At 38.4% G+C, this 23,305-nt stretch overlaps 1 protein-coding gene and 1 long non-coding RNA gene across 3 annotated transcripts in view; one reads left to right on the top strand and one right to left on the bottom strand.

Moving 5' to 3' along the window:
- The window catches only part of SEM1 (SEM1 26S proteasome subunit), a 294,022-nt gene that overhangs the window by 251,543 nt on the left and 19,174 nt on the right, over positions 1-23,305 (top strand). The gene's annotated exons all lie outside the window — the stretch shown is intronic.
- LOC309665599 overlaps positions 1-23,305 on the bottom strand; it is a 75,118-nt gene that overhangs the window by 7,387 nt on the left and 44,426 nt on the right. The gene's annotated exons all lie outside the window — the stretch shown is intronic.

The following is a 23,305-nucleotide window of genomic DNA, read 5'->3' on the forward strand; positions in this document are numbered from 1 at the left end:
ACCATTCCCCATCCCACACAAGGCTGAGTACCATATGATACACTTCCATAATATGTATTGTAGGAAACTCCTATAGGATTTAACACATTTAGTGACAGATTCCCATGTAGAATATAGTCGATAGGCTCCATGAGGTCAGATCCTCAGTCTGATTATCACTTTATAAATTCCTGTATCTCACACTCAGAATTTGAGTCCTTAGTCAAAATCTGTTAACTGGCAGCCTTAAAAGGACATCTTTATAATTTAAAGAAAATACTAGGCAAGTATACAATGATTCAAGATCTACAAAACAAGCTACGGTCTGTCAGAGAAAAATTATCTTAAAAAGCAGACCATGTCAATCCCTCTTGCACTCTTGGTGGGAATGTAAATTGATACAGCCACTATGGAGAACAGTATGGAGGTTCCTTAAAAAACTAAAAATAGAATTACCATATGACCCAGCAATCCCAGTACTGGGCATATACCCAGAGAAAACCATAATTCAGAAAGACACATGCACCCCACAGTTCATTGCAGCACTCTTTACAATAGCCAGGTCATGGAAACAACCTAAATGCCCATCGACAGACTAATGGATAAAGAAGATGTGGTACATATATACAATGGAATATTACTCAGCCATAAAAAGGAACGAAATTGGGTCATTTTTAGAGATGTGGATGGACCTAGAGACTGTCATACAGAGTGAAATAAATCAGAAAGAGAAAAACAAATATCGTATGTTAACACATATATATGGAATCTAGAAAACCGGTACAGATGAACCAGTTTGCAAGGCAGAAATAGAGACAGAGATGTAGAGAACAAACGTGGACACCAAGAGGGTAAAGCGGTGGGGGAGGATGAATTGGGAGATTGGGATTGACCTATATACACTAATATGTATAAAATAGATAACTAATAAGAACCTGCTCTATAAAAATTTTTTTTAATAAAATTTTTAAAAAAATACCCCCCCCCCCAAAAAAAAGCAACTCATGGCTGATACAACTCTAAAGCAGACTCTGTCAGGTCTGTGGAGGCCAAAATATTCTGTGCCTATTATTCCTACCATCCCTGGTCACCACCCCAAAATGTACACACATCCAGACAGCTATCCAGTCAGCTCACTCCTTCGTGCTCTGTGCTTCTTCTCTTCTGACCCAACCTCTATCCTCCTTTCCTTCCAAACCATCCCACTGCAAAACCCTATGTACCTTATTCCAGAGTAAACAGACTCCCTTCTACCCTCAGCTGCTACACAGAACACTTCCTATACTTCCTTGCCTTACTAAAATTTGGTGCATCTCCCAAGGCCACTACTTCTTTGGTGGCCCTTTCAAGGGCCATATTCCCATATGCCATATTCCATAGCTCTCTCCCAAATACCATATTACATAGCTCTAAGGCATGGGTTTTGCATTCTTTTCACTCACCAGTGCATTTTTCAAACCATTATTTCCCTGTCCTTAAGTTTAAAAGATATGTTTGTCATTTGAGATTCATGTTGTTTAACATATCATCAATTCCTCCTAAACCATCAACCACTAACCACCCACCTGGTTATGGTCTTAATCAAAGCTTTTGGCCTCTGTATCCTAATGGTCCTCTCTACCCCAAGTCTCTTCCAGAGATCCCAATTAAAATCCATGTATAGTAGTTAACTTTCAGCTCTTTAAAGTCCCTCATCCCTGCTATGCCTGTCCTTGGACTTCAATTCTCTCCTGTCTCTACTTTATTTTTTACTTAGTCTACACCTCATGATCTATCATGTCACCCCTCTCATAATACTCTTCTCAACAACCTTGCCCCACATCCTCCCATCACACTATCCTAGGAAACCCCACCTTTAACTTCTATGATCTACCAGGCAGTATTGGAAAATATAAGTTGACAGTGCATATTGGTATCCCTTCATATTCTAGATCTTTGATTTTCACTTGGTTTTTAGCACTGCCTGTAAACCATATATTCCTAGTCAGCAATCTCCTCTTATCAAATATTAGTAATAATTTTAAAACTTCATCATTCTTCTCAGGCAGCATGCCTCAAACCTCCTATCTCGCTCTTAAGACATGACCTCACCTCCTACTTTAGGAAGAATGAAGAGACAATCCTATGAGAATTTCTTTAGCTTCCCACTCTCAGATCTACAAGACTAACTAAATCTACCCTTGTCTTTTTCTTCTTTCTGTCTCAGTGGAAGAGTTTCCCCTCCTGAGGCTGATCCTTAAACTTATGCTTTGACTTCCAGCTAAGTTTTCTAACCAACCCACTGCAACTACTCTTACCAGTTACCAATGACCTCCTTGTTGCTATTCAGTGGATGGGGTTCTGTTCTTAACTTACTTGATTTCTGTGAACCTCTTTCTCCTTCTTGGAACACTTTCTTCTATTAATTTTTTTAAATTTATTTATTTTTGGCTGCACTGGGTCTTGGTTGCTGTGCACGGGCTTTCTCTAGTTGCGGAGAGTGGGGGCTACTCTTCGTTGCGGTGCACGGGCTTCTCATCGTAGTGGCTTCTCTTGTTGTGGAGCACAGGCTCTAGAGTGCAGGCTCAGTAGTTGTGACACACGGGCTCAGTAGTTGTGGCTCACAGGCTCTAGAGCGCGGGCTCAGTAGTTATGGCGCACTGGCTTAGTTGCTCCACGGCATGTGGGATCTTCCCGGACCAGGGCTCGAACCTGTGTCTCCTGCATTGTCAGGTGGATTCTTAACCACTGCGCCACCAGGGAAGTCCTCTATTAATTTTTATAACATCACACTCTCCTGGTTTTCCTAATACATACCTGTCCCTTCCTCAGTATCTTCCTCTACCTGCCCTACAAGTGTTGTTCTACTATAAGGCTTCATCCTTGGTTATGTTCTCACTCTACATATTTTTGCTGATTAATTTCACCCATTCCTATAACCTCAATCACCATCAATATCAGCAGTCTTTACATTTGTTATCAGTCCATTTGAGAATCTGATGAAAATTCTGGGCCTTGTCCCTAAAAACACGTGCACAAGCAGAAATTTTTCCAAACCATTTTAGGAGGTTCATGGACACCCTGAAACCTATTTATGGACCTTTCCAGTTTTCCTGATCTACAGTGCTAACAACCTCAAAACCTTCATCTCCATCCATGTCTCTTAGACAAGACTCATATATCACACTGCCAACTTGATATCTCTAATATCAAGATATTAGATATCTGATATCTCTGATATCTCAATATCTGATATCTCTTGATATCTCAAATATTCCACCAGCACCACACACTCAACATGTTTAAAACCTACTATTTTCTTCCTACTCTAAACCTGACACCTACAGATCTACTTTTTTTGTCATTCAATAAGGTTTTCTTTATTGGGTCTTGTGCAATTCTTGTTAAGTTTATTCCCAGATATTTTTAATTGTTTCCATTGAGAATGAGATATATTTCCCATTTCTATTTCTAGGTGCTTACTGCTAACACAGAAAAAAAGCTATTTTTTTGTATTTATCAAATATTCAGGCATCTTGTTAAATTTTACTAGCATTTTTACTATAGTCTCTTGGATTTTCTAAACATAAATTCAAAGAATTGGCAAAAAAAGCTAGTTTATTTTCCTTTTCTAATATTTATACTGATTATTCAATGTTCTTGTCTTATTGCATTTGATAATCTGGCTACTGAAAGTGTGGAATCAACAGTATTGGCATCATCTAGGAGCTTATTAAAGATGAAGAATCTCAGCCCCATACCTAGACATACTAAATCATAAGCTGCATTTTAAAGATCCCCAGGTGACTCATGTACACAGTAAAAATTGAGCAATACTGCTATAGAATATTCAAGACAATATTGAATAATAATGATAGTAGCTTGCATTATTTACTGGTTTTAATTGAAATGGGCTCTATGTTTCACCATCTAAGTGATTTTGGTAAATGTTTTTTATAACACAAAAATAATTTTTTCTCTTGCTATCTTAGAATTTTTTATTTAGAATGACTGCTTATTCAGAGTTCTTTATTATCAAATTTCTTTATATATGATAATATGTCAAATTTCTTTATATATATGATAATATAGTCTTTCTACCTTGATTAAGTTAATATAATTAATTACATCAACAAATGGTTCATTTACACCAACAAAGTTAATGTATCTTTTGATATATTACTGGATCCTATATCTTAATATTTTAATTTTTTCTTCTATATCCATAAACAACTAGTCTCTATCTTTCTTTATTGGTTTGAGGTATCAAATTGTAGCTGGTTTTATAAAATGATTTGGGAACTATATTTGTCATCTTTGTCAGTAGACAGGAACAATGGTTGGCAAACCTAGTTTGCACATTAGAATTACCTGGGGAGCTTTAGAGAAATATTAATGTTCAGGCCTGTCTCTTAGAGATTCTGATTCAAGTAGTCTGGGACTCACCAGAAAACAGTATTTTTAATTTAATTAAATTTTTAAAAAACAGCTCCACAGGTGATTTTAGTGAGTCTTTAGGACTGAGAAATACTGGTCTAAAATCCTTTAAATAGCTTGAGAAAATTAAGTACAATTTAACCATTATCTTGTCATTGGGTGCTATTTAGTCACCTTCTCAGTTTCTTTTAATGTAATTGTTCCATTAAAATTTCCCATTTCTTTTTAAATGAATTTTAATAAACTTATATCTTGTTCTCTATGAGGTTAAGGACATTTCCTTCTATTCTCATTTTGCTGAGAGTTTTCCTTTTTTTAATCATGAATGGATGTTCAATTTTGTCAAAGGCCTTTTCTGCATCTCTTGAGACGATGATGCAGTTTTACTTTTTTAGTCTGTTAATATGGTGAATTACATTGATTGATTGTGAAATGTTGAACTAGCCTTTCCCTCCCAAGATGAATCCCACTTCATTGTGACATCCTTTTTATATGTTGCTGGATTCTATTTGTTAATATTTTGTTGAGGGGGGAGATATCAGGAAACTCACCCTTACTGGTCATTCTTCATTTTCCTCCCCATAAGTCTGCTATTGTTACTTCTCAAATTTTTCAGATAGTTGCTTCATTGCTTTTTGTAGTCTATTCAGATTTTCAGTTGGAATCAGTGGAAGAGATAGACTGTGGTAGGCTTACTCCATCTTGACTAGGACCAGAAGTCTGTCACTTTCTTTGGATATTTTTTGTAAACAGTACATCCAATTAGCCTGCTTGTAAATGGAGAATTCAGTCTATTTACATAAAGCTCATATTCTTGATTTTATTTGTTTCATTTTATTTTATTTATTTGTACTTTTTTTGGTCTTTGGATTTTTTCTATTGTTTAATTATTCCCTCCCTCCACAATCTCCTGTTATTTAAAAATGCCATTAGGGACTTCCCTGGTGGTCCAGTGGTTGAGAATCCACCTTCCAACATGGGTTTGATCCCTGGTCGAGGAACTAAGATCCCACATGCTGTGGAGCAACTAAGCCCACGCACCACAACTACAGAGCCCACACGCTATGGAGCCCATGAGCCACAGTTACAGAGCCCATGCGCTCTGGAGCCTGCATGCCTCAACTAGAGAGAAGCTTGCATGCTGCAAGGAAAGATCCCGTGTGCCACAACTAAGACCAGACTAAGCCAAAAAATAAATAAATAGATAAATAAATATTTTAAAAATAATATAAAAATAAATAAATAAAAATGCCATTGTAATTTTTCAATTCATAAATATTCACTTTCCCTTTCCTGGAGGTCATAAGCAAGCACCTTTTACTCAACTATTACACAAAAGTAGATACCAACTGTTTTCTCACCAACAAGGCATTGATCTTTCATGTCTTTACTCCTTTCTTTAAAGAAATGCTCTTTAGAATACATTTTCTTTTGACACTATTTTCCCCCTCCCAAATGAGTCTTTTCCCATGTTTTTTTTTCTCTTCCTTTCCTCCTGTTTCTGCCTAGGTTGTACAGAGATTTAGTACTTTGTTTAGTTCCAGACTAGCATTATATTTTGCAGTACATGTCCTCTATTCCAGGATCATTGTCTTAGCCCTTGCATTATGTATAATGATTATACAGTTAGATAGATGGGAAAATACTTTATCCTCCTTTGCCCCTCCCTATGTCGTCTTCATCTTTCCTTATCTTGAATCCTCTCTTCTGATTAATTCCATTTTGGTTACAGTCTCTACTCAACTATTTTCCTCAGATTTGATAGAAAGATAATATATTCAGTAACTCTTTATATATTTGCAAACAACTTTTTACATGCCAGTAGATGAATCTCAGAAACCTAATGAGCAAAAGAAGCCAGACACAAATGAGCACATGCTGGATGATTCCATCTATAAAAGTTTGAGAACAAACAAAACAGATATATTGATATATGATAGTGATTAGAATAATGGTTACTTTGGGGAGAGGAATGAGGAAGCCTACTGGCGTGCTGGAAATATCTGTTTCTTATTCTCTGTGGTGCTTCCCTGTGTTTATACATATGTAAAAGTCATCAACCTGTATGCTTAAGATCTTTGCACTTTTCTTTCTTTTTTTTTTTTTAAAGGAATTCCTTTATTTTTATTTTTTATTAATTATTTTATTTATTTTTGGCTGTGTTGGGTCTTCGTTTCTGTGCGAGGGCTTTCTCTAGTTGTGGCAAGTGGGGGCCACTCTTCATCGCAGCGCGCGGGCCTCTCACTATCGCAGCCTCTCTTGTTGCGGAGCACAAGCTCCAGATGCGCAGGCTCAGTAATTGTGGCTCATGAGCCTAATTGCTCCGCGGCATGTGGAATCTTCCCAGACCAGGTCTCGAACCCGTGTCCCCTGCATTGGCAGACAGATTCTCAACCACTGCGCCACCAGGGAAGCCCTGCACTTTTCTATATGTGACCTATACATCAAGAAAAAGAAAAAGTTTAGAGGGGATGAAGAATATTAATAAATTAATAGCTTAACTATAGAAGGAAGTTGAAAAAGAGGACCAAGAATAAGACTTTCTCCCATAAAAAGCACCATACCAAAAACTGTTAAAAGCAATTTCTAGCAAAACTCTCAGGAACGAGTATATTTAATGCTATTTAAAATGTTCTGATTTTTTAAAATAGAGAAATGAAAAGATTCCCAAATAATTTTGCAACATGAAAAGGTGACCTCATATTTTTGCCCTTAAATTGGCCAGAATAAAGAAGCATCAAGTATCCACATTCTAAAGAAAGAAATCTGCGAACAGTTGGAGACATCTGGGCTTGTTAGGAAGTGAACTCGCCCTCCTAAACCACAGCTCCTTCCACTTCAGGGTGCTAGAATGAGGAAAAAGCTGAAGGCTGCTAGCCTTCTCACTCCCCACCCCCTCACCTCCCTAATCCCCACCCCAGGGCCCTTCAGCAACAGGTTAAGCTGATCTGGATAGAGGGAAGCATATTCAAACAATTAAGAACGTATACAGTCGACATCTATTCTGTGAGCTCAAGTTATTAGAATCCGTAGTTACCTAATTATAAGTTCTACCAAAGAGTGGTCACCAAGCAAAGAAGTCAAGAATCCATGAAAAAAAATTTTTAATTAAAATCTATTCAAAAGCTAGAAATCAATCGGAAAGCATGACATAACCAAGTGCATGCTGCTCTCTGCCAGATGATAAATGTGAATTTAAAAAAAAAAGATCAGTGAGGACAAAATCTGCTTGTGTCAATCCAGCTTATTCCTCCTATTATAGCAAAAGCATATTTTATAACACACTTATATTTCTTCACTGAGGGCCCACTTTCAGTCTTTGTTTTTGACCTCTGTGCAAATGAAAGTTGTGAAGCAGTTATTTCATCTGCTGGAGCTGAGGTGTGTTTGCATTTCCATTCATCTCCTAATTTCTGGGGCTCTGCATTCAGGCGTATGGAGAGAAAAGTCTAACAGTGCAGCAGGCCTTGGTCTGAAATCAGCACTTAGAGTATCTGCCCACATAGAAACAGATCTTTTTGTGAGGTTGAATGATGCTGATAAAATAATAGATTGGCCTGCTGTGTGGAAGCTATGTAAAGGCAGCTAATGGGGCTCCCACAGGTCCTGGGAACCCAGCTAGCAGTTACAGCAAGAATCTGATGAAAAAGCAAGATCTAGCTAAGGTGCTATAAGTAAATTAACCCAATACATAAAGGGGTGTGTGTGTGTGTGTGTGTGTGTGTGTGTGTGTGCGTGCACACGCTGAGAGGCAAATTAACCATTAACACACACTAGTTTGATCTATCTAGCTTCTGTTGCAAGTTCTAGCACTGTCTAGCACTCCTTTTGGAAACATGCCCCATGTTTCAACAATACTTTTGCTGAGAGAACAGGCTCCCAGGGACATGGGGGTGTGTATGCCATTAAAACCAATCAATTTCATTGTTAAATTTTACAAATATTTCCATGCAATTGTCAACAGAAATATAATTTTCTGAACAATGTCACACAAATAAAACATATCTTGGAAAACACTGCAGAAGTCAAAATGTCCATTTGGAGTTCCCAATCCTTAGACTTCTCTTTGTGATTTCCAGCTCATTCAGCATCTTAGGAACCAAGCAGACATATTCTGCAGCTGGAAAGTACGAAGGCAACTTCAACAAGTCTCACAGGCCAAGGTTATCCTGTGCTTTTTGGCTTTGTCCCTCCTGTCCTGACAGAAAGAATGCACAGGGAATGTCTCATTTGGATTCAGGAGGTGAAGGTGGTCGTGAGAAGAGTTGGTAGCCATGCAATGAGTACCCCATCAGCCAAACTAAAGTGTGTGTGTGTGTGTACATGTGCGTGTGTGTGTATGAGAGAAAGGGTGGAAGGGAAACCTGCTCTAAGAAGAAAGAGTAAATAGTTCTTGCTAAGGTATGAATAACTGATAAATACAGTCTCACAGTAAAGCCAAGTCTTCACATGTTATTTCTTTTTGTAAGATTTGTAACCGCTTCCTAAATCTTCTTCATTTTGACCAAGAGTAGAGTCTTAAGTTAAATGGAAAAAGCTCTAATGCTGGAACACACAATCTTGGGCTTACTGAGCTGATAAGGGAGATTGCCCTTCTGGGAGCCTGGGGAGGTTATACTGTATGGATTTCCCTGAAAATGCAACTATTGACTCTGTCTTATTTCACGTCTTTCCAGGACAGAGGAAAGACTTGTGTGCCTCTCTGCTCTCTGTATAAAGAACAAGAATATTAGTGCAAAATTCAACTTCTCAGAGCACCTGTGTTAGGTCCCAAAAGGGTCAAACACTAGGTAGTTGATGAGGCAACCAGGGACAAACTAACAGGCTCTAACACATGCCCCTGGGGTGGCCATGCTGCAATCAGCTCACAAGCCAAAAGAACTTGAGTTTGTCCAAAGCTGAGAACAATAGGGCAGACTGCACAGGCTTGGCCATGCAGAGGCTTTGTGTCATACTCGACATTCCCTCCCTGTGAAAGTCTTGGAAACCTGGGGGACATGAAGAACACTAGCAGTCATCCTAGGCACTTGGAACTTGGTCCCTCTCCCACATGCATTTCTTGTCTGGTTGTATCAAGAAATGTAGGGTTGAGGAAGGATGTGAATGATGGAAGGAACTTTCCAGATAGGAGCGAGGGAGCAGAGCCCAGCATGTAACTGCCTCTTCTATTACCTGCAGCTTGCTCTCTGAGGTACAACCACATCCTCACCATGTGACCAGCATGACCAAACTCAGATCCTGCCATGGGTGCCTCTAAGCCACATTGGTAGTACTACTTCTTACTTCCAAGCATATCATGCTGCCCCTAGGAGGTATTCAATAAATGTACTGAATGATAATACCCCACCTTGTGGTGTTTCTTATCTCTTCTATGTGGCTACATCTTGTTTCCCTAGTAGGATCATAAACAAGGACAGCATGTAACATTTCACCTGCCTTACAGTTCCTCACGGAGCACCATATACAGAGTGCTCTGAGAGACACCAAACCCTTAATACTTTCCTGTGCTTGCATAGATGGGCGTTTTCTATTTATGTCTGTTTCTTTATTTACATTATTCTGTGCAGTGTGGTCTTTTAAACTTTCACCTACAAACAATGACTGCTAGTATAACACTCCAGCCTCTAAATGGAATTAGTTTCCTCGGTTCTGTTGGAGAGCTGCAAGAGACAGAACATATGATCAATTTTATATGACATTTTGATAATTCATATCCTATTACTGAGAAGAATTACCACAAGAAAGGAAAAAAGAGAGACAGAGAGAGAGAAAGATATTGTCTTGTAGATAATAAAAACTTTTCACTCATTTCTTACATTTATCCATTTTCAAGGTCACTTTCCATTTTCTTAGTTCTCTTTTCTGAAGTGTTTCTGAGGAAAAATAAAAGACATATTCCCCTTTAGGTAGTCTGTTTGGAATGAACTATTCGAAGGGCAACCCAGCAATGCGTGGGCTTTCATAAGTAACATGACCATCCACCACTTTAAGGAAATACAATATAAATAGATAAAGCAGCTAGCAGGTAATTACATGCACTAAAGAAAGATTCTCCACTTTCCAGGGGAGAATTACTGCAAGCTCCTACTTTGCACTGAACATGAATTTCAACTTTTAAATTTTGATTTGCATAAAACTTTTTGTAACAGAGGTGCACTTATAACAAGAATTTCTCCGAATCCTATTACAATGAGGAGAGGGAGGATCTTCCAGTTCTAGACACTAATCCAGTGAGATTGTATCTGCATTTGACAGGGTGATGTCAAACCACGCTAAGGCTGTGACCCATGGGGTTGTCAGCCAATCAAAGACTCAGTGTGCAGCTGGGCCAGGTCATTTGTTCTCCCAGATCTTATCAGGCTTGACTCCTTTTCCCATTAGAACTCCTATTTCTCATTTTCGGCCTCAAGTTTCCTCTACTCACAAATACCCACAATAGAAAGCAGCTTAACGGTCTTCTAATCCACTGATTTTCAAACTTTTTTTTAAATCAGAGAATCCTTTCCTCAAATGAAGGCTCACCCCGAAACCCAAGATGTAAAACAGAGCCACTTGGATGTACTCTGGTCATGGCGCAAAGCCCCACCAGAAGCCCACCTGCTGCATTGACCTGCCTTTCTTAGTAAGGACTTCAAGATGGAAATGCCACTCCCTGCATGTACAAATGGAGAAACTGGAGGTTGGGCTCAGTGTTTCTCAGTGAAGATGTTATTGGCATTTGGGGACAAAAGCAGTCTTTACTGTGTAGGATTGACCTTTGCATGGTAGTCCTTTAACTTCCTCAGCTAAGTGCCTGTTGCCCTCCCATACTTGTGTTGACTAAAATCAGCTACTGAGAGAGAGTCATCTGGTTCCACCTGGGCTGAGAATCACATGGCTCTGAAATGATTTCCCCGGGGTTAGTCAGAGGGGCAAGGCCAGGATGAACCCAGGTATCCTGATTCCCAGTCTATTGTTCTTTCCTCTCCAGCACATGGACTTTCCTGCCAGCAACAATTTTTTCTGTCCCTCACCCCTTTTAAGCTTTGCTCTAACAGTTGGGGCTCCGTCTACTGAAATTCAGCTTCTACTTGTCTTTGAGGCTGCCTTGAACCACTGCCATTGCTGCTCTTAATGTAGAAGCCGGGCAGGCTCTTCCATCTGAGAATGGAGATTAGTGTAGACAAAGAAAAGATATCCCAAGCACTTCTCAGTTCCTAGTGAGCACAAATTTAAGCCCTGGGTCCATGACCAACATAGCTTCTCAGTGAGATGTGAATTGCAATGCACTAGCCCAGATGAACTGATTTTTTTTTAATTGAAATATAGTTGATTTTGTTTGTTGTATATATATAAACATATAAAATGTTTATAATGGAACAGGATAGAAAGCCCAGAGATAAACCCATGCACATATGGTCACCTTATCTTTGATAAAGGAGGCAAGAATATACAATGGAGAAAAGACAGCCTCTTCAATAAGTGGTGCTGGGAAAACTGGACAGCTACATGTAAAAGTATGAAATTAGAACACTCCCTAACACCATACACAAAAATAAACTCAAAATGGATTAAAGACCTAAATGTAAGGCCAGACACTATCAGACTCTTAGAGGAAAGCATAGGCAGAACACTCTATGACATAAATCACAGCAAGATCCTTTTTGACCCACCTCCTAGAGAAATGGAAATAAAAACAAAAATAAACAAATGGGACCTAATGAAACTTAAAAGCTTTTGCACAGCAAAGGAAACCATAAACAAGTCGAAAAGACAGCCCTCAGAATGGTAGAAAATATTTGCAAACGAAGCAACTGACAAAGGATTAATCTCCAAAATTTACAAGCAGCTCATGAAGCTCAATATCTAAAAAACAAACCCAATCCAAAAATGGGCAGAAGACCTAAATAGACATTTCTCCAAAGAAGATATACAGATTGCCAACAAACACATGAAAGAATGCTCAACATCATTAATCATTAGAGAAATGCAAATCAAAACTACAATGAGATATCATCTCACACCAGTCAGAATGGCCATCATCAAAAACTCTACAAACAATAAATGCTGGAGAGGGTGTGGAGAAAAGGGAACCCTCTTGCACTGTTGGTGGGAATGTAAATTGATGCTGCCACTATGGAGAACAGTATGGAGGTCCCTTAAAAACTAAAAATAGAACTACCATACGACCCAGCAATCCCACTACTGGGCATATACCCTGAGAAAACCATAATTCAAAAAGAGTCATGTTCCACAATGTTCATTGCAGCTCTATTTACAATAGCCAGGACATGGAAGCAACCTAAATGTCCATCAACAGATGAATGGATAAAGAAGATGTGGCACATATATACAATGGAATATTACTCAGCCATAAAAAGAAACGAAATTGAGTTATTTGTAGTGAGGTGGATGGACCTAGAGTCTGTCATACAGAGTGAAGTAAGTCAGAAAGAGAAAAACAAATACCGTATGCTAACACATATATATGGAATCTAAGAAAAAAAAAAAAAGTCATGAAGAGCCTAGGGGCAAGATGGAAATAAAGACACAGACCTACTAGAGGATGTACTTGAGCATATGGGGAGGGGGAAGGGTAAGCTGTGACAAAGTGAGAGAGTGGCATGGACATATATACACTACCACATGTAAAATAGATAGCTAGTGGGAAGCAGCTGCATAGCACAGGGAGATCAGCTCGGTGCTTTGTGACCACCTAGAGGGGTGGGATAGGGAGGGTGGGAGGGAGGGAGACGCAAAAGGGAAGAGATATGGGAACATATGTATATGTATAACTGATTCACTTTGTTATAAAGCAGAAACTAACACACCATTGTAAAGCAATTATACTCCAATAAAGATGTTAAAATAAAAAAAAAAGACACATGCACCCCAGTGTTCATTGCAGCACTATTTACAATAGCCAGGTCATGGAAGCCACCGAAATGCCCATCGACAGACAAATGGATAAAGAAGTTGTGGTACATATACACAATGGAATATTACTCAGCCATAAAAAGGAACGAAATTGGGTCATTTGTTGAGATGTGGTTGGATCTAGAGACTGTCGTACAGAGTGAAGTAAGTCAGAAAGAGAAAAACAAATATCATATATTGACACATGTATGTGGAACCTAGAAAAATGGTACACTAGTTTGCAGAGCAGAAGTTGAGACACAGATGTAGAGAACAAACGTACGGACACCAAGGGGGGAAAGCCGTGGGGGGGTGGGGATGGTGGTGTGCTGAATTGGGCGATTGGGATTGACGTGTATACACTGATGTGTATAAAATTGATGACTAATAAGAACCTGCTGTATAAAAAAATAAATTAAATAAAATTTAAAAATTTAAAAATAAATAAATTTTTTAAAATGTTTATAAAAAACATTTTATATGTTGTGTTAGTTTCTGGTACACAGCAAAATGATTCAGTTTTATATATATATTCTTTTTCATACTCTTTTCCATTATAGGTTACTACAAGATATTGAATATAGTTCCCTGTGCTATACAGTAGGACCTTGTTGTTCATCTATTTCATTTTATTTTATTTTATTTATTTTATTTATTTTTGGTTACGTGCGGGCTTTCTCTAGTTGCGGCGAGCCAGAGCTACTCTTCATTGCGGCGTGCTGGCTTCTCAATGCGGTGGCTTCTCTTGTTGCAAAACACGGGCTTTAGGCACGTGGGCTTCAGTAGCTGCAGCACACGGGCTCAGTAGTTGTGGCACGCGGGTCCTAGAGCATGTGGGCTTCAGTAGTTGCAGCACGTGGGCTTAGTAGTTGTGGTTCACAGGTTCTAGAACACAGGCTCAGTAGTTGTGGCGCATGGGCTTAGTTGCTCCGCAGCATGTGGGATCTTCCCCGACCAGGGATCAAACTTGTGTCCCCTGCATTGGCAGGTGGATTCTTAACCACTGTGCCACCAGGGAAGTCCTGTGTTCATCTATTTTATATATAGTAGTTTGTATCTGCTAATCCCAAACTCCTTATTTATCCCTCCCTGCCCCCTTGATTTTTTTTCTTCTCCCCAGATCATACTGTTTGATTCTAGGTCATCTATATTCTATATAACCTTGATTCTCATAGATCGTCTTTTGGCTGACATTCTCACCAAACAATTCCTACTTCCTCCATTCAGCAGCTGTATGACTTTTTAAAGGATACCTGGCTTTTCTGACCTCAGTTTCCTCATTTACAAACTGGGGAGAAGAGAAAACTTGCAGGATTCTTGCATGGATTCAATGGAATAATGCATGTACCGTCCTTAGCACTACCAGTTGCTTATTAAATGGCTGCTGCCACTGTTCGGATTAACATTGTCACCATTTCCTTGCCTTAGTATAACTTGTTGGGATAAAGTAAATTCCCCTTAGGTAAGCTTCATAAAGTTGTCACTTGGAGGTGGTTGAACACCCAAATTCTAGATTCCCTGCTCAAGCTTCCCCTCGGCTTTCAAGCTTGCCCAGTAATGTCAGCCTATTTTGGAAGAAAGTGTTAGATTCCCCTCTTCCTCCTGTAGTAAGACAGGTAGACATCCCCGTAGTCATCCGGGAGATATTATTTCCCACTGATACAGGGGTCGGCAAATTTCCAGACCTTTTAAAATGGGTTTTTACTAACAGTCTATCAAGTCTCCAGAGAGAACTATCCTGTCTGAGACAGCCAGGGCTCTTTTTTACCGACAGTTTGAGCTGTGTGCTTGAAATCATTTTTGACAAGAAAAAAACAGGCTCAAGTACAAAGAAATCACGGACCGTCCAGTCACCAATTTTCAGACTTCAAAATCCACACAAGCGCTTAATTATGCCACACAAAAAAAGAATTTTCATGGAAGTTTGTTGTAAATTTTTGTCTTTTGCACTCGGTACTCAAGAATCAGTTGAACAATTTAAAAAATCACAGCTGTTAAGTCAAACTAAACCAAACACACTGTTCTGAAATATTTGCCAAAAGTTGTTTTAGCATACAATTTGCTTCACCGCATCAATTAGTTTATGCAAAGTTATATTTGTGTAGAGCATCTGTTAGATACCTGTTTAAAATCTATCCATATGGTTAGTGTTTTAAATGATATATACAGATGTTAAGTGTATATATGAAAAAGTACCCTTTATTGAAAAAATAGTTAAAACCCAATAAATCATAACAAATTCAATATTACATTCCATGTTGGGATTCTTTGGGTAGATCAGATTCAGCAGCACTTCTTAATAGAAAGCTTTCATGTGTCTCCGAGGAAATTGTGCCCAAGGAAAGACTGGCGCAGTTTCCCTAGCTACATTTCCTTGCTCTTTTTCTCCTCAATGAAACAATAATTATTCAATTAATCTTGTCAACAAGTGGAGGCTGGTTTCATTTCAGTTGTTTACTAATTATTATTGGGTAGATCTTTATATCCTTGAAAATGTTGTCCAATTGCGACAAGCTACTAATGAAGCAAGACTTGGTTAATTAGGTAATAAGAGCAATTAGCTTGTCAGCAGTTAATTCCAACAGTCCCTAGAGAACTGCTACATTTAGGGATATGTATCACAGGAGCTGTTGACCTCTAAACCTTCCTCCTTTGCTGTCACTGCAGTTTAATGGAAAGTCATTTATTTTGTCAGGCTAATAACTGAGGTAAGGAAGTAGCCTATGGCTCTGGCTTGCTACTCTGTTTTTCTCTTGCTAATTTTAGAAAGTTTAAAAATAGATGAATGGGTCTATTTTGGACATCATTAAAAGAGGAAACCCAAGGTGGGACTTTACAGAACCCATGGAGCACCCGCTGACCACCCCCAAAGCTGTCTGGAGCTCATTAGTCCTTACAGAGCTCTCTCTGCCAAAGAAAAGTTGGTTGTGAAATTTTACATTCAAAGACTTTTAAAAGCCAAACCAGTTTTGTTTGAAAATGTGATTTAATGGGATGAAGGAGGATAATTCTGGAATTTATTCTCATTTCCATGTTTACTGAAAGAGACTGTCTTTAAAAAGTGATGGAATTAGGTGATTCATTTGTAGCTTTTTGTGTTGCAGGGGAGATGAACGAGGCTAGAATGAGGATTACTTTTCATAATAGATCTTAGAAAATATCTTAGGACAACTTGACAAGCTTGACTTTGCCAAAGAGTAAATTTAAGCTAAGATAATATGATTGTTCTAATATTGGACCTTCCATTTTCAGTGTAAATTCTGTGTAGAACATTCCCTCCACCTCTAGACAGTGGCTGAATCTGACTGAGACTGAGACCAAGTCTGAGGCGGAGATGTTTCACGGAACCAATTTGCTATTTCTGGTCTCCTCATTCCTACAAAAGGTTGGGACAGGAAAGTGCAAGCCTTTCCTCTCAGAAGTCCAGTCACAGGCCCTGGTCTGTCTACCCCATGGCATGTTTCAGAGCTTCACTTACTTCATCTTTATTTTTCTCCTTGGGAGCATAGTGCAAAACTCTTCTAAGCTTAAGCCATTATACCAACTACAAAGGATATAAAAGGAACATGAAAGTGGAAACAAAAATGAAGGCAACTAATCCTGTCTCATCTCGTAGTTTTCCTGAAGTTGTCACCAATATTAGAGGTAACAGTATGGACCTTGTTGGAATTCAAGGTGCCCAATAAATAGTACTCTCTCTTCCCCTCCTGAGTTCTGAACCAAATAAGAAATAAGTCAAAAGGGTAAGGTGGATTAGAACTAATATTACCTTTATTTTAAATTGATAGAATTCAATTCAGATTTTACTACACTTTCAAGGGAAATTACCTCAATATTTTAAAGAATTAACAAAATTTAATACTGTTTAAAACATCATATTAGAGAACGTGGTTGTTGTAGGAGCATGGCTTCTATCACAGACAGGCAGGCTTCCTAATAGAACTAAACCCCAGAATTAGAAAAACTTACCCACCCGGTGTCTGCACCACATCACCTGGGAAAACTGCTGGCATAAACCAAGGAGCTGAGCCAAAGATGTGCTTCTGCTGGTGGCTGCATGCTAGAGAGGAAAGAGTTGGCTTTACATGTCCAACTTCACCTTCCAAACTCAGGAATAAGATTAAGTCACTCCTCAAGGGAGCAGTAGGAGGGGGCAGGAATACAGGTGCGTTTCCCAAGTAGAATTCCCTCCACTGGAGTAGGGAAGGACTCTTCCTTCCAACAGATGTTATAGATGTAGGTTTTTTTATATGATTCCATTTTGGTGATTCATTAAGAAATTAAGAGTATAGTAAAATTGAAATTAAACCTCATTAATTTAAAAATAAGGTGATTTACAACTTCAAAATGTCAATAAACAAAGAATCTATAAAGCAAATTAACAGTGTCTTTAGAATTTGTGAAGGACCATTTTGATTCCATAAGAGAATATACTTATTTGAAGTCACTTCAAAGTAGTCACGAATTTAAAAGAGACCATCCTAATTATAAAATATTGTTAAATCTGTTAAAGTAACTCATATAGGCATAGGTATGTTGTTCTTACCAGAATAGTGAAAATCCTGAACAGAACTATCTCAATTATTTTATTTTACTTCTTGATATGCACATATTCTACCGACATACTCTACCTTCAGCTTACTGATAAGACTGAAAGGAAAAGGAACTCTGGGTTGCCCCATCTTTCCCTTTCCTTCTGTGCCATCATGTTCAGCATAAGTCATTGACACAGAGGGGTAATATGGGGAAGAGAAGATATGATAGGCTTCCCAGGTTGTTTTTGTTTCTTAGAACAACACTGCTGCCTTCTTCTTGTGTATGACACAAGTTCTCTTTTAAACAGAAAGTGTGGTTTGGGGAGCTGTTAGCATACCACCCCGCCCACAAGCTCTACCGCTCAGTCCTTGATGTAACACACTTACCTTATATTTGCTTTGAGTTTCGCTGAACTCCCATGCTGCATGAGTGCACCAGAGTTCTGTGCCCACAGGGCATTGTGAATGCTGCCTACAAATAGGACAGCTAGGAAGGGTGGGACTTACACTGCACATACCCCCTCTGCTCAAATGCATGCTTTATTGTCCCATCAGACTTCATGCATGAAACACAAGTTCAAAGATAAAATTAAGAATTTCAAAACAGAGACAGCAGAGAAATAAAACAAGTGTGGGGCACTTTTGGGCACAGGGCCATGTGCAGTGGCACAGGTCACATACCCATGAAGCCAGCCCTGGAGAGAAGGTTGGACCTAAGGGAATTCAGGCCACAGATTAGCAGCAAGGAAGGCTGAATTCCAGGATAGTGGTCTGAAAGGGGAGGGACAAGTGGTGGAACAACTCCTTATTCTTGTTTTAAGCAACTACTCTCACTTTTGCCAGGATGTTAGAGTACCAACAATAAATGGGCCTTGTACCAACACAACACCAGGCTGGCAAGAGTGTTAGAGGTGACTTACTCCTCAATAAATATGAAGTAATTCTTCTCAAGTTGTTATTCAGAGTTGTACGGACCCAATTTAGCCTTTGTGCTAAATTACGTTACACTATGCACAAAAGTAAGTGAGTTTTTGCTATATTTTTGTGGGCATTTGGCAATAACCAGTCTGGTTAAATAAAAGTTTATTATAATTTCTCAACTGATTTAGTAAAATTGGTATAAATGTGTAGCTTTGGTAAATTAAACAGCTTTCAAAGTCCTTTAAATTCATTACCTTTAGAGTTTACAAAGTGCTTTTACCTACCGAATCCCCCATTTAACCCCCATAATAACCCTGTGAGGTAGAATAGGCAGACATTTTTATGACTGTGAATGGGTGTGTTTACCAGAACTATCAATTGGATTACATGAACCTACATCCCTCCATGGCCTCACCTGTTTGGAAAGGTGGAAGTACTTAATGGAAGGAAATCAGACCATAAGCTAAACAATGAATGACCTAGTGTGACCAGACTCTAAAAGATGAACTGGGCCAATTGGTTGTATCTCTCAACAGAGGTAAGGTAATTTGTCAAATACAGACCTCGTTATACAGCTCATACTGAGTCTCAACATTTCTAAAATAGATCTAGTGAGACATTTTCTCAAATTGCCCCTTTCTCTGTCTTCTCCATCTCAGTAAAGAGCACTTCCATCCACTTGTGTGTTCAGCCAAAACCCTAGGAGTAATCCTTGAGTCCTAGTCTATCTGCTTCTTTTCAACTCTACTGCCCACCCTCTGGCCCAAGCTACCGTCATCTCTTGCCTAACTTTGCAATATCCTCAAAAGTGGTCTGCCTGCTTCCATTCTTGCCCCACTGTAATCCATTCTCCACATGACAGCCATTGTGAGCTTTATAAAATGTAAATAAATCATGTCATTTATATGCTTAAAATTTTTAAGAGGTTCTTCAGAGTCAAGAGCTCATTGTCCTCATACAGACTGAAAGTGAGGGGATGGAAAAAGATATTCCATGCAAATGGAAATCAAAAGAAAGCTGGAGTAGCAATTCTCATATCAGACAAAATAGACTTTAAAATAAAGACTATTGCAAGAGACAAAGAAGGACACTACATAATGATCAAGGGATCAATCCAAGAAGAAGATATAACAATTGTAAATATTTAGACACCCAACATAGGAGCACCTCAATACATAAGGCAAATGCTAACAGCCATAAAAGGGGAAATCGACAGTAACACAGTAATACTAGGGGACTTTTAACACCCCACTTTCACCAATGGACAGATCATCCAAAATGAAAATAAATAAGGAAACACAAGCTTTAAATGATGCGTTAAACAAGATGGACTTAATTGATATTTATAGGACATTCCATCCAAAAACAACAGAATACACTTTCTTCTCAAGTGCTCATGGAACATTCTCCAGGATAGATCATGTCTTGGGTCACAAATCAAGCCTTGGTAAATTTAAGAAAATTGAAATCGTATCAAGTATCTTTTCTGACAACAAGGCTATGAGACTAGATATCAATTACAGGAATAAATCTGTAAAAAATACAAACACATGGAGGCTAAACAATACACTACTTAATAACCAAGAGATCACTGAAGAAATCAAAGAGGAAATCAAAAAATACCTAGAAACAAATGACAATGAAAACACGACGACCCAAAACCTATGGGATGCAGCAAAAGCAGTTTATAGCAATACAATCCTACCTCAAGAAACAAGAAACATTTCAAATAAACAACCTAACCTTACACTTAAAGCAATTAGAGAAAGAAAAACAAAAAAACCCCAAAATTAGCAGAAGGAAAGAAATCATAAAGATCAGATCAGAAATAAATGAAAAAGAAATGAAGGAAACGATAGCAAAGATCAAGAAAACTAAAAGCTGGTTCTTTGAGAAGATAAACAAAATTGATAAACCATTAGCCAGATTCATCAAGAAAAAAAGGGAGAAGACTCAAATCAATAGAATTAGAAATGAAAAAGGAGAAATAACAACTGGCAGTGCAGAAATACAAAGGATCATGAGAGATTACTACAAGCAATTATATGCCAGTAAAATGGACAACCTTGCCCAGGAAGAAATGGGCAAATTCTTAGAAAAGCACAACTTTCCGAGACTGAACCAGGAACAAACAGAAAATATAAACAGACCAATCACAAGCACTGAAATTGAAACTGTGATTAAAAATCTTCCAACAAACAAAAGCCCAGGACCAGGTGGCTTCACAGGTGAATTCTATCAAACATTTAGAGAAGACCTAACTCCTATGCTTCTCAAACTCTTCCAAAGTATAGCAGAGGGAGGAACACTCCCAAACTCATTCTATGAGGCCACCATCACCCTGATACCAAAACCAGACAAAGATGTCACAAAAAAAGAAAAGTGCAGGCCAATAACAGTAATGGACATAGATGCAAAAATCCTCAAAATACTAGCAAACAGAATCCAACAGCACGTGAAAAGGATCATACACCATGATCAAGTGGGGTTTATCCCAGGAATGCAAGGATTCTTCAGTATACTCAAATCAATCAATGTGATAAACCATATTAACAAATTGAAGGAGAAAAACCATATGATCATCTCAATAGATGCAGAAAAACTTTTGACAAAATTCAATACCCATTTATGATAAAAACCCTCCAGAAATTAGGCATAGAAGGAACTTACCTCAACATAATAAAGGCCATATATGACAAACCCACAGCCAACATCGTTCTCAATGGGGAAAAACTGAAACCATTTCCACTAAGATCAGGAACAAGACATGGTTACCCACTCTCACCACTATTATTCAACATAGTTTTGGAAGTGTTAGCCACGGCAATCAGAGAAGAAAAAGAAATAAAAGGAATACAAATAGAAAAAGAAGAAGTAAAACTGTCACTGTTTGCAGATGACATGATACTATACATAGAGAATCCTAAGGATGCTACCAGAAAACTACTAGAGCTAATCAATGAATTTGGTAAAATTGTAGGATACAAAATTAATGCACAGAAATCTCTTGCATTCCTATACACTAATAATGAAAAATCTGAAAGAGAAATTCAGGAAACACTCCCATTTACCACTGCAACAAAAAGAGTAAAATACGTAGGAATAAACCTACCTAAGGAGACAAAAGACCTGTATGCAGAAAACTATGACACTGATAAAAGAAATTAAAGACGATACCAACAGATGGAGAGATATACCATGTTCTTGGATTGGAAGAATCAACATTGTGAAAATGACTATACTACCCAAAGCAATCTACAGAGTCAATGCAATCCCTATCAAACTACCAATAGCATTTTTCACAGAACTAGAACAAAAAAATTGCACAATTCGTATGGAAACACAAAAGACCCAGAATAGCCAAAGCAATCTTGAGAAAGAAAAACGGAGCTGGAGGAATGAGGCTCCCTGACTTCAGACTATACTACAAAGCTACAGTAATCAAGACAGTATGGTACTGAAACAAAAACAGAAATATAGATCAATGGAACAGGATAGAAAGCCCAGAGATAAACCTACACACATATGGTCACCTTATCTTTGATAAAGGAGACAAGAATATCCAATGGAGAAAAGACAGCCTCCTCAATAAGTGGTGCTGAGAAAACTGGACAGCTACATGTAAAAGAATGAAATTAGAATACTCCCTAACACCATACACAAAAATAAACTCAAAATGGATTAACGACCTAAATGTAAGGCCAGACAGTATAAAAGTCTTAGAGGAAAACAGGCAGAACACTCTATGACATAAATCACAGCAAGATCCTTTTTGACCCACCTCCTAGAGGAATGGAAATAAAAACAAAAATAAACAAATGGGACCTAATGAAACTTAAAAGCTTTTGCACAGCAAAGGAAACCATAAACAAGATGAAAAGACAACCCTCAGAATGGGAGAAAAGGTTTGCAAATGAAGCAACTGACAAAGGATTAATCTCCAAAATTTACAAGCAGCTCATGCAGCTCAATATCAAACAAACAACCCAATCCAAAAATGGGCAGAAGACCTAAATAAACATTTCTCCAAAGAAGATATACAGATTGCCAGCAAACACATGAAAGGATGTTCAACATCACTAATCATTAGAGAAATGCAAATCAAAACCAACAATGAGATATCACCTCACACTGGTCAGAATGGCCATCATCAAAAAATCTACAAACAATAAATGCTGGAGAGGGTGTGGAGAAAAGGGAACCCTCTTGCACTGTTGGTGGGAATGTAAATTGGTACAGCCACTATGGAGAACAGTATGGAGGTTCCGTAACAAACTAAAAATAGAACTACCCTACGACCCAGCAATCCCACTACTGGGCATATACCCTGAGAAAACCATAATTTAAAAAGAGTCATGTACCACAATGTTCATTGCAGCTCTATTTACAATAGCCAGGACATGGAAGCAACCTAAGTGTCCATCGACAGATGAATGGATAAAGAAGATGTGGCACATATATACAATGGAATATTACTCAGCCATAAAAAGAAACGAAATTGACTTACTTGTAGTGAGGTGGGTGGACCTAGAGTCTGTCATACAGAGTGAAGTAAGTCA

This window comes from Balaenoptera physalus, assembly GCF_965194825.1.
Source record: "Balaenoptera physalus genome assembly, chromosome: 8".
In the NCBI taxonomy this organism is placed as follows: domain Eukaryota; kingdom Metazoa; phylum Chordata; class Mammalia; order Artiodactyla; family Balaenopteridae; genus Balaenoptera; species Balaenoptera physalus.